General features: G+C 44.4%; 1 protein-coding gene across 5 annotated transcripts in view; it reads right to left on the bottom strand.

Annotated features, from left to right (window-relative positions):
- NUP93 (nucleoporin 93) overlaps positions 1-17,692 on the bottom strand; it is a 105,481-nt gene that overhangs the window by 55,280 nt on the left and 32,509 nt on the right. Inside the window, exon 1 of one of the 5 annotated variants that reach the window (XM_053271105.1) lies at positions 1,522-1,677. The exons of the other annotated variants lie outside the window; for them this stretch is intronic. The gene's annotated coding sequence lies outside the window, so the exon portion shown is untranslated. Of the gene's footprint in view, positions 1-1,521; positions 1,678-17,692 lie in introns of those variants that run through there. 5 annotated transcript variants of the gene reach the window in all.

Here is a 17,692-nt window from a genome sequence, read left to right as displayed (position 1 = left end):
AAATCTAAACCTTTTAAACACAGACAAAATGACAACTGTAGCCCAAAGAAAGCAGGGGATGCTTTTTGCAGCCAGAACTAGTGGTGAGAAAGGGAGGTTCAGGAATTTCTCCATACATTGATTTACAGAGCTCTGTTTGAACTCTGGCTCCCACCCACTTCAGACAAAGGAAAATAATTTGCAATAATATGGTGCCAAACTGCAGGAATAACTGAGGCATCTCTTACACAGGGACAGTGGCAATGAGTCCCTCCATCTTTACCCGCACATTCCATTGTCTATTTTCTCAATGAATTGGGTGGGGGGAGGCTTCCTTGGCAGCATCTCTCTGTGGCAATGTCACTCTAAGCCAGGCTCAAACACACACCACTGTTGGGTCAAGCCATGTCACCCTTCAGACACACCTGTTAGCCAAACTAATTGTCGCATTTCCCTTGAAAGGAGTGGTCTAGTAGGCTATCCAAGCCTCTACTATCATGATTTTGGAGTAAAACCTCCAAACTAGACTACTAATTCCTGACTGCCTTTACCACCATCAGAAAATCTCCAAAAATGATAATATTTCCTTAACCCAGCTGCCGCACGAAGGCGAAATAAAAGGTTCTGAAGAAACAAAAGTACAGATCTTCAGCTGATCGAAAAGCAATCACAAGCCAATATCCATATAGACCTATCAGTCAGGAGCACTTCAAACCTTTACAGGTCTATGAAATTCTAGGTTCCGAGTATGGATTTGCAGCCTATAAGAGGGAAAGTGACTGGACATTACCTTTTCTTATTTCAATGGTTTTTCAATTAAGAAGGGCAGGGGGGATAATTTTCTTCTGAAACCAGGAAACAATTCAAGAAGATGAAGTATGAACGCTCTTTTAATGACACCCTCCCTCAAGATTAAGGCTTCACCTATGACAGTTCACATTTCTAAGAACACGCACACTCCTCTAAAAAACAGGAATATATACAAATTTCTACCACAACCTAAGTCATAAATTCATGTTAAAATTCTTATTATTTTTTTTAAAAACCTAGCACCCAAAGATGGGAAAATCTCTCATAAGGCAAGCCGGTTACACCTCAGAAACTTGATATTCCTGACTTATTCTTAGGTTTTAAGAAAATAAGCAGCAAATTAGGCTGCTTATTAGCAATTATTAGAAAATAATTAGCAGATTAGGAAAGGGCAACTAAACTGAGCAGACAGCAGATGCCCCACCCTACAGCTGTTTAGAAGGGGGGAAATGCAAAAGCAAAAATCTAAGATTGAAATCAGATAGCTATTCTTCTAACTCAGCAGAAGCAAAAACCTAAGACTGATTGAAATCAGACAGCTATTCATCTAAATTAATTCCCAATGTCTTACTACGAATATAAAGCTATTCACGCCAGTGTTTTACATAGCTACAATAAGAAAACAGCTAAGCTGTCCAAGACTGAATCTTTAATTTTCAACAGACTTATCATTTTTTAAAAAAATTAAAGACATTCTTAACCTGTGGATTACAAAATTGAGACGTTACAAACCTCGTAAAGGTTAGCTGTAGCTGTAACACTTTAAATGCCTAGTATTTGGTCTTAGGAAGCTGTACTCTCCTCTGTTAACGCTCACAGTTTTTCTCCTCAAGGAAAAAAACCCTGCAAGCCCTGATACGGCTGAGACAGCGAAGAGTCCAAGAAGACAATGAGAGAGCATCTGTCTCCCCAGCTGAACACCACTGCCAGCAAAGCATCTGTGGAATTTGTTGAGGACCATCCTAGACCAAGGACAGCACTGGTGTGAAACCAGTTACTGAAGAGAGTGTTTATAGGTTACAGAAGGATATTTTATTGTTAACGGAATGTACCATGTAAGATTTAACAGCAGGGAGAGGGAAGGAGGGAAAGAAGAGAGGAGATGCAAGCAAAAAGAAAAGATCCGACTTGTTTTTCTCGCCACCCACCCCCCACACCACTGCAATTACTCCAATGTGAATTTTTGATGACTTCCGACATCTTGCATGGTTAATAATCATTTCAGCTGTCATGTTTGATTAATGTGGAAAATGCATTTGCTGCACCAGAGATGCAGGGCTGTGGCCACAGTCTGTAACACCAGTTTGCACAGCTAGCCTCTTGAACAGGGCGGCATGAATGTGCTCATAACATGAGGCTGAAGCAGGGGGTAGCCAGATAGAATACAGCAAGGCGTTTCTGCCATTTTAGACTCATGGGAGACCCTGAAATAATGTCCACATTCACAGAGTGATGCTTTGCGTACTGACTGGTACCTTTGTTTGCTGAAATAAGTCCCTTGCGTTCCCTGTTGGGTGGAAGCATTTTTTTATTTTTATTTTTTGGCCATTGCATGGTTAGATTCAGTATCAATGCTGAAATATACTATCAAGTTAAATATATGTGTTTGTGTGTGTGTTACATATAAATATTTCACTTGCATTTTGGTCATATGCAAGTCAACTCCATGCTTGAAACAAATTCAGCACAATCAGACCCCTTATGATTACATAGCTTAGCCCTTACATAAGCCTAGTCCACTGCTTGAAATTCATAGGCGTTTCAAGGTATATGATTATATACAAAAGGAGAAAATATGCCACATAGAAAACGAAGCCACACAAATCTTTACCCAGTTAAAAGGCTCGGTGTCGTGTACCAACATATGCCAGGCATTGTTGCCAAGAGGCATCACCACCACAATCACAAGGGCAAAAATACAGGAATGCAGAGGCGGGCGGGGGGGGCACACACTAAGAACACCAGTCATTTGACGATTCAAGCCAGGCCAGCCCAGCCGGTTCCAGGAGTCAGGTGATGGTACCACCGTTACAGTGCAAAAACCACCACCACCACCCAGAGAAGAATCGAGAAGTGGGTGTTCCCCTCATCTCCACTCTGCCTCATAAAGGAATATAAGAAGCACCAAAGTATTAACACATGCAATTGCAAATATTCAAGACCCAAACGGATCATTTTACAAGTGCAGCAAATGACGCCACACCCTTAAATGATGCAAGAGACTTATTAGCGATGTAACCTCTTCGTTTTTTTAACCATCTAGTGAATCTCAGAAGCAGGTGCTTTTATTTTATTTGTACTTTTTATTTTATATATTATTTAGAGAGAGAGAGAGAGAGAGAGAGCGAGAGAGAGAGAGAAATTTATAGCACTTTTGATTTATGATATACAAATTGTACCAACTGACTGCATTTATCTTTGTTGGAGTTATAATTTACCATATTCACATCAGGTAAATATTTTACAAAACAAGCTTTAACCACAAGCTAATAACAATAATAAAACCACATTTTAACACAATTTAGAAGAGATAATGCTAAAGTGACCCTTACATGGTAGGCACAGGGAATGTTTCTGTGCATCCTTATTTTTGAGTTGATGCAACATATTGCATATATCTGATTAAATATCCCCAAACCAAATATGGAAGTTCTCTGGTGCACACAAGTGCTCAATGCTTTGGGGCTTAATGGATCAAAATTAGCAACCAGAAATATGCCCCCAAATTACAGAAAGCCGATCAGGAGTGCCATGTGCTGCCAGTAACAGATTCCCACTGGGAGGCAGGCTGAATATCTTGCACCAGCTGAATTGAATATTCCTACACAGTCATAAGGGTAAATTCATGGGGAGCATATTGCTAAAAGCTAGAATTATGTCTGAAGGAACTGGGTAAGTGACAGGATGCAAAGTGTTTGTGGGAACAACAGGTCCTGCCAAATATGTATTACTTTGTTCACATTTCAAAGGACGACTATGACTATGAATATTTATATACCACTTTTCAACAAAAGCTCCCAAAGCCGTATGCATAGAAAAATATAACTAGAAATAAATAAGATGGTTTCCTGTCCCCAAAGGGCTTACAGCAATCTAAAAGAAACACACAGTAAACCCCAGCAACACCGTGACTGAAGGGATGCTGTGTTGGGGTTGGAGAGGGCCAGTTGCTCTCCTCCTGCTAAATAAAAAAGAATCACCACTTTTAAAAGATGCCTCTTTGCTCAGTGAGCCAATGAGGACTGCTTACCCTGGGGCACCATTGCCATCCATATCCACTTCCAGAGACCATTCAGGCACACCTAGGTAGCTAGTTTCTTAACAGCCACTGAGTAGCACCCCCTAATCAGTACAGAGTGATACAGATGCCTGCCTTTCCTTTATGGAATAACTTAATAATGTCTCTCTCTTCTCCCCACCTTGCAACTACCCAAGGAAGTTGGGATCACTTCCCATTCCAGTTGCTTCTAGATTATTTATGTATTTATTATGTTTGTACACCGCCCCAAACATCCATCTCTTGGTGGTTTACAGCAACATAAAATCATTTAAAACCTTACGTCCCAGTATCCCTGCAAGGAAACTCAAGGGAAATGCTGGGAAGGGATACCAGGGCATTCTTCTCCAAAGAGGTTGGGATAAGGGACTGTCCAACATAAAAAAGGCCAGGAACCCCAGCAATAAGGAGGGGTTAGGAAGAGGGGAGATTCTGTTGGTCGAGCATCAAGGGACATGCTATGCAGAAGGAGTATAGAGCCCATATGGATGTCGTTCAGTCAAGGGACAGGAGAGTGTGTGGAACAGGAAAATAAGGGGAGAAATGAGCAATGTTGCCTGTAACAGGAATTCCCAGATCTTGTTGACCACATCTCCCATCATACTTAGCTGCAATGGTCTTTGTCTTGGGATGTTGGGAGTTGTAGTCAAAATTGGGAATCCCTGTTATAGGGAACACTGGAAATGAGTATTATTCATAAAATAAAATAAAATAAAATAAAATAAAATAAAATAAAATAAAATAAAATAAAAATTAGAATGCCATAGACAGAAAAATGTTTAAGGCCAGTCTTACTGAGATCTGTATAATGTACTCATCACACAAATATGCTGCTTACCACAGGCATTAGACTGAGTATTCTTTAGCCAAGTAATAATTTTTAATGTATTAAGACAAATAATACTTATATAGTAAGCTACAACCAATGCACTCTTTTCCTGAACTGCAGTTCTCCAAGGTTCTTTTGAACTCTAAAATTCTATGAATTCCCACAACCCCCTAAGATACAGGCTTTTTTCACGAGAACAGGCCAAGACACACAGCCATTATCCTGGGATATCTTCTGTTGAACACAGTGGACACTGCAACTTAGGTACATGCACAAAAATGTTCCAATCGAAGAGACTGCTTCCGCCCACAACTGCCACAGGATAACCTTTCTTGGTGGGGAAGAGAGAAGAAATAAAACTGATGGTAGAACTTGACAAATCCCAGGCACCAAGGAGCCATGGTGCCTAGAAATTTAACTGTGATGCCTAGACCAGGATATTCGGAGGTAATTTAATACAATATTTATTGTCCCAGGAAGCCTGATTTCTGTTCTAAGTACATTACTAGTAAAGAGGATAATGAGAAGCACATTTACCCTCCTTCTACACAATGTCTGTCAGTAAATCATGTAATTTCATAAAACGTCCACTGTCTGGCTCCTAAATCCAAAGAAACAATGTCAAGGCCTGGCCTATGGAGCCAACAGGGAAAGCTCCAACTCTCAAATGAGTCCTTCTGTTGCTTGCTGTATGAGCTTATATTGATGCTTAAGCTTTTAGTGCTGTTCTGGAAACTGCTTTGGGAGATTCCACTGAAAAGTGGTATATAAATTGTTTTTAATTGTTATATTGTTTTTGATTTGTTTTAGCTCTGTACTGTTTTGTGGTTTGTTTTAATTGTAAACTGCCCTGAGCCATTTTGGAAGGGCGGTATACAAATCAAATAAATAAACAAATAAATAAAAATATAAATGACAAAAGCTAGTTTTTAAAAATCTGAGTGGTTCACATGCACAAATGCTGATCTTGCCCCTCTTCCATTAATTTCAGTAGTTAGAACGCTAACCCAGACTTAAATCCCAGTTGAGTTACAGATCTCTTAGCTCAGGGGCTCTCAAACCAGGATACCCAAATGTTGTTGGACTACAACTCCTATCTGCCCCAGACACAATGGCCAAAGGCAGAAGCCTAAGACAGGGGTTCTCAAACTTGGGTGCCCAGATCATGTCAGACTATAACTCTCATCATCCTCCGCCACCATAGCCAAAGAGGATGCTGGGAATTATAGTCTAACAACATCTGGGGATAGTGTTCCCTCTAACAGGAATTCCTAGATATTATTGACTACAACTCCCATAATCCCCAGCAAAAGGCCATTGCAGCTGGGGATACTGGGAGTTGTAGTCGACAACATCTGGGCATCTCTGTTAGAGGGAATGCTGTCTGGGGACCCAAACTTAAGGACCCCCTGTCTTAAATGACCTTGGGTAATTAACAGCTATGAATGTGGGAGAAAGGTATCGGAATAAATATTACTAAAACAAATTAAAAGGGAAACTTTCTCATTTAAACACAAAAATAAGCAAGGGGACCATCAAGTATATGAGCTTCATGTTGCAGATCAGGTGTAAGCAACATTGAGCCTCCAGTGGTTGCTGAACTACAACTCCCATCATCCCCAGCCAAAGGCCATTGCAGCTGGAATTTAAAGCCAGCATCGCCTGCCCCTGTTGTAGATGAAATTTTTCATAATTTGAGAGGTTAGATTTCAACAAAACGCTGTAAGTATTCTGCACCGTGAAAAGTGCAGTGCGGAATGACAAACACATACATCCGAGCTGCCACCAAGTTCCAGGGTGTACTTTGTGAGTCAGGCATCGAGGAAGGTACTGCTAGCTTGAGATTGGCACTCCGGCTTCACAAGCATCCAAGTGGTCTCTTAACAGCAGCACTTTCTTCTCTTGAAATTAGCAAAACCTGAGTGCTGGCTCACTTTACTGGGACAAGAAACAACCCTAGGGGAGCGGGTTCCTTCTTTTATCGCTGCAAGATGCCAAACCCTCCTTGTTTCAGATCAAATAGATGTTGTACTCAGAAGCTGGAGCCTTGTACCAGCAGTCTCAGTGGGAGGGTGGGTGTATGAAAGCTGGGTCTCTGCTGCTTAAAAGGGAAATTCAACCAGATACCACTTCAGGAACAGCTGCCCTGAGTCAATTTCAGGTGAAGCCGAGAGAAGAATTTCTCTTTTAAGAGATCCAACTTGAATGTTTTTTCTTCTTTCTTTGAAGGGATGTAATTAGCTGACAACTCCTCTCCATCTTTACATATCTTAGCCACTTCACCCTCAGGACTGCAAACTCCAGCACAAAAAGGAGGTGGGGGAGTGTGTGGAGAGAGAAGGTCTCTGTGCCAGTGGTACCCAGATTGTATACAAGAAATGCAGCACGAAATGTTGTAACTGAATGAGCAATGCAAGCAAAGCAAATTTGCATGCTTGGCTTGGCTTGGCTTGCATAGTTTATTCTGATTCTGCTCAGGGCCTGGCATGAGACAGGAAAGGGGGGCAGGAATATCCAGTGGGGAGAGGAAACAGTGTATGCCAGGCATCTTCCAGGGCAGGTGGGAGCAGAGATCAATGAGGCCCCTGTGTCAAATCAAGTATGGTGGAGGAGCATAGCAGCTGATCTGCTCCCAACAGAGAGAGAGAGGAGAGGAGAGCTGGTCTTGTGGTAGCAAGCATGACCTGTCCCCTGAGCTAAGCAGGGTCTGCCCTGATTGCATCTGAATGGGAGACTTGATGTATGAGCACTGCAAGATATTCCCCTCAGGGGATGGAGCCGCTCTGGGAAGAGCAGAAGGTTCCAAGTTCCCTCCCTGACTTCTCCAAGATAGGGCCGAGAAATACTCCTGCTTGTAACCTTGAAGAAGCCGCTGCCAGTCTGTGAAGACAATACTGAGCTAGATAGACCTATGGTCTGACTCAGTATATGGCAGCTCCCTATGTTCCTAATTCAGTCGTCTGGAGGGAAGGTGAGTTAGAAGCTGCCTTCCCCCTGCACCCTCCCCGTCTGCTCTCGGCGATCGTGAGAATCACCCCAAAGTACATTTTTAAATTTTTAAAGGCCTGTCTGAGACCTTGGAGAGCCACAACAAATCAGAGCAGTCCGTACTGAGCCAGATAGACCAAGCGCCTGACTCAGCATAACCTCGGGATGGGGCTGTAAGCTCAGTGGAAGGGCATCTGTTTTGCATGCAGAAAGTCAATCCCTGGCCGCATCTCCAGGTAGGGCTGGGAGAGACTCCTGACTGCAACCTTGGAGAGCTGCTGCCAGTCAGTGCAGACAATACTGAGCTAGATGGACCAAGGGTCTGACTCGGTAGAAGGCAGCTTCCTATGTTCCTCACGCGGCATCATATGTTCATTGCTCAGGGAGCAACAGCAAGAGAGAGCTATCCCCTGTTTATGGGATTCCTAGAGATAACTGGCTGGCTCTTGTGGGAAGACCTTTGGGAAGATCCAGCTTCTAACACTCTAACCCTTATCCAGTTAGGAAAATGTGGCTGCTTTGGAGCCACCAAGTGACAAAACCAACAAGAGACAAGAGCAGCATTTTTAGTAGTTGTAGTTCTTTCCCCCTTTTGTGCTGAGGAATGACCATGTAGAGCAGGGGCAGCTCTTGTTAGGTTAACACTCCCATCATCTTCAGTCACAATGGCTAGTAGCCAGGGATTATGGGAGTTGTAGGCCAACATCTGCCGGAAGGACATAATCAGTTTGCATCCCTTGATGTAGGGGCATGAAATTGGGGGGCAATTCTTCAGGTTCTCCTCAGAAGGAGTTGTCGGGAGCAGCTCAGAGTCATTTCCTTCCAAAGGAGTGGACCAAAGTGAGACCTGCTTCTGGCGAACTGGATCAAGAGACACAGGCATGGAAAAGCCTGGGGAGCAGATAATCCAGCGTGCTCATTAGAAACAGAACAGAGCCAAGAGAGTTATTTTATTTTTATTTTTATTTATTTATTTGACATATTTCTATACCACCCAAAACTTGCATCTCTGGGCAGTTTACAATTAAAATCATTTCAATATTAAAATCATTAACATTAAAATCATTTAAAATCCAACATCAAAAGTATTAAAACTATAAATCTAAATAATAGCCTGGGTGAACAAATATGTCTTCTGTGCCTTTTTAAAAGTCACCAGAGATGGGGAGGCTCTTATTTCAAGAGGGAGTGCATTCCAAACCCAGGGGCAGCAATGGAGAAGGCCCGTCCCGAGTAGCCACCAGACGAGCCACTGGCAACCATAGACAAACCTCTCCAGAAGATCTCTATGGGAAATGGGGCTCAGGGCGAAGAAGACATTCTCTTAAAAACCCAAGACCTAAGTTGTTTAGGGCTTTATAGGTAATAACCAGCACCTTGTATTTTGCCCGGAAACTTATCAGCACCCAGTGTAGCTCTGTGAACACAGGAGTATTATGGTCTCTCCGAGAGTTACAGAAAGGAACAAATCCACCAACATTTAGCTGCCATAACCTTGAGTCCCCAGTACTGTGCCCTGTAACAGGGATTCCTAGATGTGTTTGACTACAACTCCCATCATCCCCAGCCAAATGCCACTGCAGCTGGGGATTACGGGAGTTGTAGTCAACACCACCTGGGAACCCCTGTTATAGGGAATACTAGTCCCCAGTTGCTATTGGACTACAACTCCCAAAAGCCTTTGGCCATTGTGGCCAGGAATGATGGGAGTTGTAGTCCAACACCATCTGGAGTCTCAAGTTCCAGAAGTCACCCAAGATCCAACACCATGTGGGGATCCAAGGTAACACAGGGAGCCCCCATGCTGGATTATATGTAGATATAATCTACACATCACTGGGTCAAGCAACTCTCACCAGAGCTGTAAATCCAAACGAATGAATGGGATGTGTGTTCAGACAGCCTCCACCAAAATATTCTGATGAGCCAGGAAGTTGTGCGGACATATTTGCAAGGTTGTTCAGGTCCTAAATACGGAGGCAGCTGAAGAAGGGGGGGACGACCCCTAGTTAACAGTGCCTAGTTATCAGTGCCTGGAGGCAGACTTTGCTGGCAAAGGTTAGCTCACTATGGCATAAACTAAACGGAGCCTTTTCCCATTTGAGTGTGCCAGAAATTAGAGGCGATGACGATCTGGTCTAAAGGGGGCGACCGTTCTGCAAACCGAGGCTTGCCTGGTTTGTGGTGTGGGAGGCTGCAGTGTAGACAAGTCGTATAAAGAAGAGCGGGACACCCTTCCTGCAGTGACCGGGTGGGGAGAAAAGTGTCCTCCTTCCAGTAGCAGCGGAGATTGGCTCTAGCCTGGGCTGGGCTGGTTCTGCCAGGAAGCCCCCCTGCCCCATGAATGGTGTCATTTGCCAGGCTGAATGGAGAGCTCACTCGGAGTTCAGCAATCTGACAGAATGCCTGCTTTTATGCACACAGGAGGCACCAGCAAGAACGGCTTTTAATTAGGAGCCTTTTAACAAACAACCCAGGGCATTAATTGTGCTCTTGCCATCAAGTGATAATTGAGATGTAATCAAACAAAGAGTAACAAGTGTCCATTATCCCAAAAGGCATTGTTTGGCCTACTAGGAAATTGTACGGGGGTGTCCCCCCCACCCCCCCATTCCCCCAAATTTAAGAGGTGGTGTGAACATTCAAAGCCTTTTCAGTTATAGCACAGAAAAAGGGGGTAGGGGTGGAGAATGGCTTTAGAAGAGCAGCTCAAAAGGGAAAAAGGCTTGGCTGACAGAGAGTTGCAAATTGCTTTAAAATGATCTGGAGAAGGGGAAAGGAACTAAGTGCATCACCCTGTGTAGTAGAAGAGCATGAAAAACTGGCACAAGGCTCCCCTCCCGCACCACTGCTAAGTAGCCATCCTCCTCCCCACTGCAATGAAATCAATAGCCTCGGCATGTTTCACAGAAAGGGGTGGGCTCCCTCAGCCCCAGAGGTTCCCAGAGCCCCACAGAGCTAAACGGAAGGCGGTTTTCTCCCTGCTTTTCGAAAGAGCAGAATAAAACTGTTCCATCTGCGGTGTGGTCCATGCAGCCTGTGCTTGTGCCTCAACCGCAGGAGGAGGCAGCACGATCAGGATGAAAGCCTAGCAGGTTTTCATTAAACCCTTCCGCAACCCACACTGCAAATCTATCATTATGCAGTCCCACCTTTGGGTTCTTAATTCAGATGGCGAACCTGGCCTGCTTACACTTACACTTACACACACACACACACACACCTTCCCCAGGCAACGGCAGAGGGAACCAGCAGAGCCAAGCTGGAATCTCTCTTGGAAAAAGTGCAGCCTCACACTGCAAGGACAGGCACTTCCCACCAGATGTCAAATGAAAGCTACATTAAAGTGGCTCTCAGGGTTCAAAGGGATGATGCCTTTGGGGTGAGAGGCTTTTGCATGCTGCCACAGTGAGCCAGCAGGATTGGTTCGCTTTCATTCACACCCCATTTCTCAATTAACAGTGTTTATATTATAACACACCCGGCGTAAGAGCAGAATCCCAAGAAGCAAGAAATCCCAAGATGCACATCACCCATGCAAGAAAGCAGGAGCAGGAATGATGCTATTAGCTCAGGGATTCTCAAACGTGGGTCCCCAGCTGTTGTTGGGTTTCAACTCATATAATCTCCAGCCACACCACTGGGGACCAGTGTTCCCTCGAACAGAGATTCCCAGATGTTGTGGACTACAACCACCATAATCCCCAAGAAAAAGCGACTGCACCTAGTGATTCTGCGAGTTGTAGTCCTCAACATCTGGGAATCCCTGTTAGAGGGAACACTGCTGTGGACCCAAGTACATCTGGGGACCCAGTTTTGAGAACCTCTGGGCTAGCCCAATCCTTGCAATGCTCCCTAATCTGCCCAAACAGCAAACTCCATTAATAGCATCCACACTACTATACTGGGCAAAATCCAGAACCCCAAATCAAACCCCAAAGTCTCCAATTTTCTTCTCTCTCTTTAACATGGACAGTGAAACCTCTTGGATGGTTATATGACGACGTGACACATATTTATATACCACTTTTCAACAGAAGTTCCCAAAGCGGTTTACAAAGATATAGATCTATAAAGAAAATGGTTCCCCTGTCCCCAAAGGGCTCACATCCCGCTGGAGGGGTGCTGTGCTGGGGACGGAGAGGGCCAGTTGCTCTCCTCCTGCTAAGTAAAGAGAATCACCACTCCCAAAAGGTGCCTCTTTGCCAAGTTAGCAGGATGCTGCCCCAAAACAATCTCCTAAAAAGGTTGCTTAAACTATCTACTTCAAGAGATCACCATTTTAAAAGCATCTCAAGGAGGAAGGGAAAATACAACCTTCTTTGTAGGGCAAGGTAGTAACAGAAACACAGATTCAGACCCTTGGTCCCTCTAGTTCAGTACTGTTTACACTGACTCTCAAAGGCTCTCGGGGGTTCTGCATGCAAAGCAGACGCACTGCCACGAAGCTATGGCCTCATCCACAAATGTGGCTGCCCCACTGAACAAGGAAGGCTAGTTATAGCGGACCATAGGGACATACAAAGCTGCTTTACACTGAGTCAGACCCTTGGTCCATCTAGCTCAGGATTGTCTATACGGACTGGCAGCGGCTTCTCCAAGGCATCAGGCAGGAGTCTCTCCCAGCCCTACCTGGAGATGCTGCCAGGGAGGGAACTTGGGACTTTCTGCTCTGCCCCTGAGCGACAGTCCTAGCCCCAGGCTACAAATGCGGATTACACCAAGGGTTCTCAAACCTGGATTCCCAGATATTGTTGGGCTACAAATCCCACCATCCCCAGCCACAAGGGTCAACAGTCATGGTACGAGTTGTCGTCCAGCAACCCAAGGGGGACCCGAGGTTGAGAACTTCTTGATTACACCATTTTAATACTAATTTTAATAAGAGTCCACTCTACCCCTGAGACAGCTTACTTGTTCTGGTCTCCTTCAAAATGGTCTCTCAATGGCTGCATTCGGACACTTGGTTAAAGTCCATATCAGTTCTTCAACAGCCTTTTCATGCTTTTAAAATGTCGGAAATTCAGTTTGACCCAAACCAATCATGGCAAAAAGCTGCAGGGGCATCTGACAGGCAGAAACCTCAAACAGATTAACAGAGAGAAGCAGAGAGATGAACCTGACAGGAGGGGGAGGCGGTCAGAAAGAATTGCCTCCCTCTTGATCACAAATGGCTTGCCAGCAGCATAATGTGTCTAACTACCATCCCCCTTTCAGTTCCTGTGGTTCATAGCAAGATTGCTAATGGTCCTACTCCACTGTTAGAGGAGACTGAGAAGAATCCTTCTGACATGATCCAACAGTATGTTAACTACAGTGGAAATCAAGCCCCAAATTACCAATACTTCCCACAAATGCAGAAGGCACTTAAATCTGGTCAGTTTTCACCCTTCATTTGGGGCCGATACATCTCCAAAATGACCCCAAGAAATGGCTGCAGTAAGGAGAGCCTTCCTGTCAGCAGCCATGTGATGGTAAGCGAAAGCATCCCTGTATGTTTGCAAATTACATGCAATTTTACTGCAATGTTGGGGTGAGAGCCTTTCCTAAAATTTCACCATGTGGTTACTGAGGGGAAAGAACTTGCTTTATGGATCTTGGAGGCCTCCTAGTACAATCCAGTGTTCAGAGAAGGAAACTCTCTTCTACCTTGAAGTCTGTCGCTTCAGTACTGCCAGCAAGATGACAGGCTTAATGTCATTACATAAAATCTGTTATATTGAGCTGTAGATTTCCAGTTGCTTCTCTGTGGTTTAAGTCCACAAGGGATTAATGCACTCTCCAGCTGTTCCGAAAGAATCTATTTAGTATTTAGAAGTCAACGTGGGTCTCTCTGCTCATTCTGTAATGAGATTTTGGGTTTTAATCTTATGATTCTCCCTTATACCAGTACATGCTGGAGCCAACAGCTGGATCATAGTTCTCCTCCAAGAAGATCTTGACTGGTTCTAGGTCTTGATAAAGGCAGGTCCTCAGTAAAGGCAGTCTTCAAGTCCAGTTCTTGAGCCAACCACTATACTGCGTAGTCCCAAATTTTCATTTATGTGCAGTTAACATGTTTCAAGTTTTACTTGAATCATAGAACTTTAGAGTTGGAAGAGACCTCAGAAGTCCTGCAGTCCAACCCCCAATTCCTTTTAAAAAAAAACTGATACAAATTTCAATGAATAAAAACACATTAAAATTTGAATTTCAATTAAATTGAATTTCTTTTCCAAAAAAAATTATTTAATAAGACAATACATAATCCAACCCCCAATTCCATGACAGATGGTCATCTGGCCTTCGTTTGAAAACTTCCAGTGAAGGAGAGTCCACCACGGTTCCCCTCTTTCAATAAAGCCATCTGCTCCGTGCAGTAGTGGGCTTGACTGGAGGGATGCAAGCAGAATCTGGGTCGCCATCTGCAGGAGCATCCCCTTAAAACACAGTTGTGTAAACCTTCTCTGTAATTCGCAGAATTTTCCAACAAAGACTATTCATTTAAATAATAACCAGGTGATAAAAACAGGGAAGACGTATTCAGTTTCTATAAAAAACACCCTGCCTCCAAATGATCATGTTGGGGTCATTGGGTCCCTCCATAACAAGGATTTATTGGAGAAGAGAGCTGGCCTTGTTGTAGCAAGCATGAATTGCTGTTTGTTAAGCAGAGTCTGCCCTGGTTCCTGGATCCTGCCCTGTTAAGCAGAGTCTGCCCTGCCAGAGTCTGCCCAATGGTTTGCATTTGGATGGGTGAGTCCATGTGAGCACTGTCGGCTGGGAGAGATGGGGCTGTAGCTCAGTGGAAGAGCATCCACTCTGCATGCAGAAGGTCCCAGTTTCAGTCCCTGGGATCGCATCTCCAGGTAGGGCTGAGAGAGACTCCTGCCTGAAACCTTGGAGAGCTGCCGCCAGTCAGTGAAGGCAACACTGAGCAAGATGGAACAATGCTCTGACTTGGTATAAGGCAGCTTCCTATACTCCTGTGTCTGAGCAACTTGTTGCCTCAAGTAGCTATGTAGACTACTTCATTACACCCTACTTCAGTAGCGGGCCATCAGACTAGTGCTGGCGACATCTGCTTTCTCCATGTCATCTGGCACCCAACCCTTCCTTGGCCCACTTCCTGCCTCTGATTCTCTGTCCCTCATTTGCTTGATTGGGTACCCAACCTTGGGCCACCCTTGACAGCATCTCCTGCTTCTGGCCCTCCACCTGCCGACCTGTGCTGGATCACCACACTACAGCCTGTTTGCTTGGCCAAGGCAAGACAGCTACTGACCTCTGAGCTCCTACGTCAGAGAAAACATCTTCCAACTCTAGACAAAGTATGCCCAGTCACCACCCAAACTCAGTTCTGAAGTGGACTGACTCAGGCCTTTTTGCCTACCCAAACCACCTCTATGATGAAACTGAGAAAACCCGTGGCTTAAACAAGGCTTTTGTCTATGATTCACAACAGAGATGGCCTCTCTCCTTGCAGATGAGGGGGCTTATGCCCACAGGTTGAGACCAAATCCCCACCTCTCTAATAGAAAACGTTTTAAATTAGAAAAAGGGTGTGCGGGACACAATCAAATCCTTGCCCTTTCAGGTCTACTGAGACATGTATTAATTCACCCTCCTGCAGATAGTTTATTATCTCTTGCAACAGCAAGTAAGAGAAGAAGTAGAGCAGGGTGACCCAATTTGGCATTGTAATTATTTAAGCCTATAAATAGCCGTTGCCACTGTATAAATTAAAACGCTATATGGTAATGCCCTCTTTTTTTCCCCTCCCTAGTCTCTTAAAAACCAAACTGTGCTGAAATATGTTGGCGCATAATATGCTACACAATAATCAATAGCATAAATGAGTGCTTCATATTTATGGACCTTATTAAAGCAAACACATCGGCTTAATACCTGAAGAACAATTTGTTTACATGGATTTTCCACTACTCTATAAATACTGACTGCAAAATTGGGCAGGTGGGGGGGGGGATTACAGAACAGTCAATAAAAAGGCAAGGGAAATGCCCTTATGACTTGTGAGTGGCAACTCTAGAGTCAATGTCCTGTCCACACTGGCCCAGGACATCCTTTGTGAAGCAGCACAAAGCAGGGCTGTTCTGTCTAGCAGACACAGCCTCACCCACCTTTGCCAGTAAATCCTGCCCACATTGCATTAGGGATTTCCAGTCTTGGGTTCCCAGATGTTGTTGGACTACCACTCCTATCATGATGGGATGACGGGAGTTGTAGTCCAACACGCAGCTGGGAACTCAAGTAGTATATGAGACAGCTGGACTGATCGGTACCATCGGCAGGATGGTGGGGCAGGGGATGTTCATTGTGATTTTTGATAAGGTCTACAACACCCCTAGAGATGGGAAGGGCTTGGGCCCCATGGTATTTAAGAGAACACCTGGTTCGTTATGAACTCTGCCACCTATTAAGATCTTCAGGGGAGGTTCGTCTGAGGGTACCACCGGCTCATCTGGTGGCGACTTAAAGGCTTGCCTTCTCTATGGTTGCCCCAGGGCTGTGGAATGCACTTCCTGCTGAGATTAGAGCTGCTCCATCTCTGTTGACTTTTAGGAAACAGCTGAAGACACATCTCTTCAGCCAAGCTTTTTGGTGTTTGTATGGATATTTTAATCTGGTTTTATGTTTTAACTGTTAGATGCTTGATTTGTTTTATTCTTGGTTTGTTTTATGCTGTAAACTTCCTAGAGACCTCAGCAGTGGGCAGATACAAATTGATAGATACAAATTTATCAAATGAATGAATGAATATGTTAGCATTGCGAGACTTTCAGCTTTCAGTGTGCCCTGACCATCGGCCCTGCAGTGGCCACATTTGCAGTGGTGTTTTTAAAGCTTTTAAAAGTTTTAAACACACAAAAGCTACTATAAAATTATGTCGATGTTGTCAGAGGAATGGAAATGAAAATTGGCAGGAATGTCCTCCAAAGATCACTCCATGGAGAAAGTCCAACCATTTGTTCATTCTTACTCTAACCTTTTTCTCTGTGCTAAAACAACTGCAATTTTATCCTAAACCTTTGGGGGTGTGGATAAAGAAGGGGTGATAACACAAAGTGCAACACAGACACTGTCAAAAATCTCAATAAACATTCGCCCTGCGAGATGGAGCCGATGATCAAAATTTGTGGGCCTGACTCACGGACTACAGGCTGGGAACTCTTGCATTATATGATGGGGTCGCTAAGCACCATGGGCCGAGCCTGATATGGTCCTGCCAAACAATGCTGGTGGAAAAGTCTCCGCCCAAAGCAGGCTGTTACTGCTTCTGGGAGAGGGGTGCAACTTCTCTTTTTATAAAGCAGAAGTGTTACTCCAAACTACAAAATAAACTGCTTGCTTGCCTCATTCAGAAAAGAGATCAAAGCACTGATCCTAATTAGATGGTTATAATTCTCCACAAAGAGTTCATTCAAAAAGCTGAAGCATTTAATGCCTTTAAAAATACACTTTAAAATAAATCATCAAATGAAACCCAAGTGGCACCTTTAGAGGCGACAGCAGGATGTGGTGATGGCAACCAGTTTGGATGGCTTTAAAAGGGGCTTGGACAAATTCTTGGAGGACAGGTCTCTCAGTGGCTACTGGTCTTGATGGCTATAGGCTTCCTCAAAGCTCAGAGGCAGGGTGCCTCAGAGTCCCAGTTGCAGGAAAGCAGGAACAGGAGAAAGGGCATGGCTTCATCTCCTGGTTGTGTGGCATCCCAGAGGTATCTGGTGGGCCACTGTGTCTTGGCCCTCTGGGGAAGCACAGCCCTTCTTCAGGGTTTCCCCACAGAGCTCTTAAGAGAGGGCTCCATC

The sequence above is a fragment of the Hemicordylus capensis genome, chromosome 9 (assembly GCF_027244095.1).
Source record: "Hemicordylus capensis ecotype Gifberg chromosome 9, rHemCap1.1.pri, whole genome shotgun sequence".
In the NCBI taxonomy this organism is placed as follows: domain Eukaryota; kingdom Metazoa; phylum Chordata; class Lepidosauria; order Squamata; family Cordylidae; genus Hemicordylus; species Hemicordylus capensis.
This window is presented reverse-complemented; position numbering and strand designations above follow the sequence as displayed.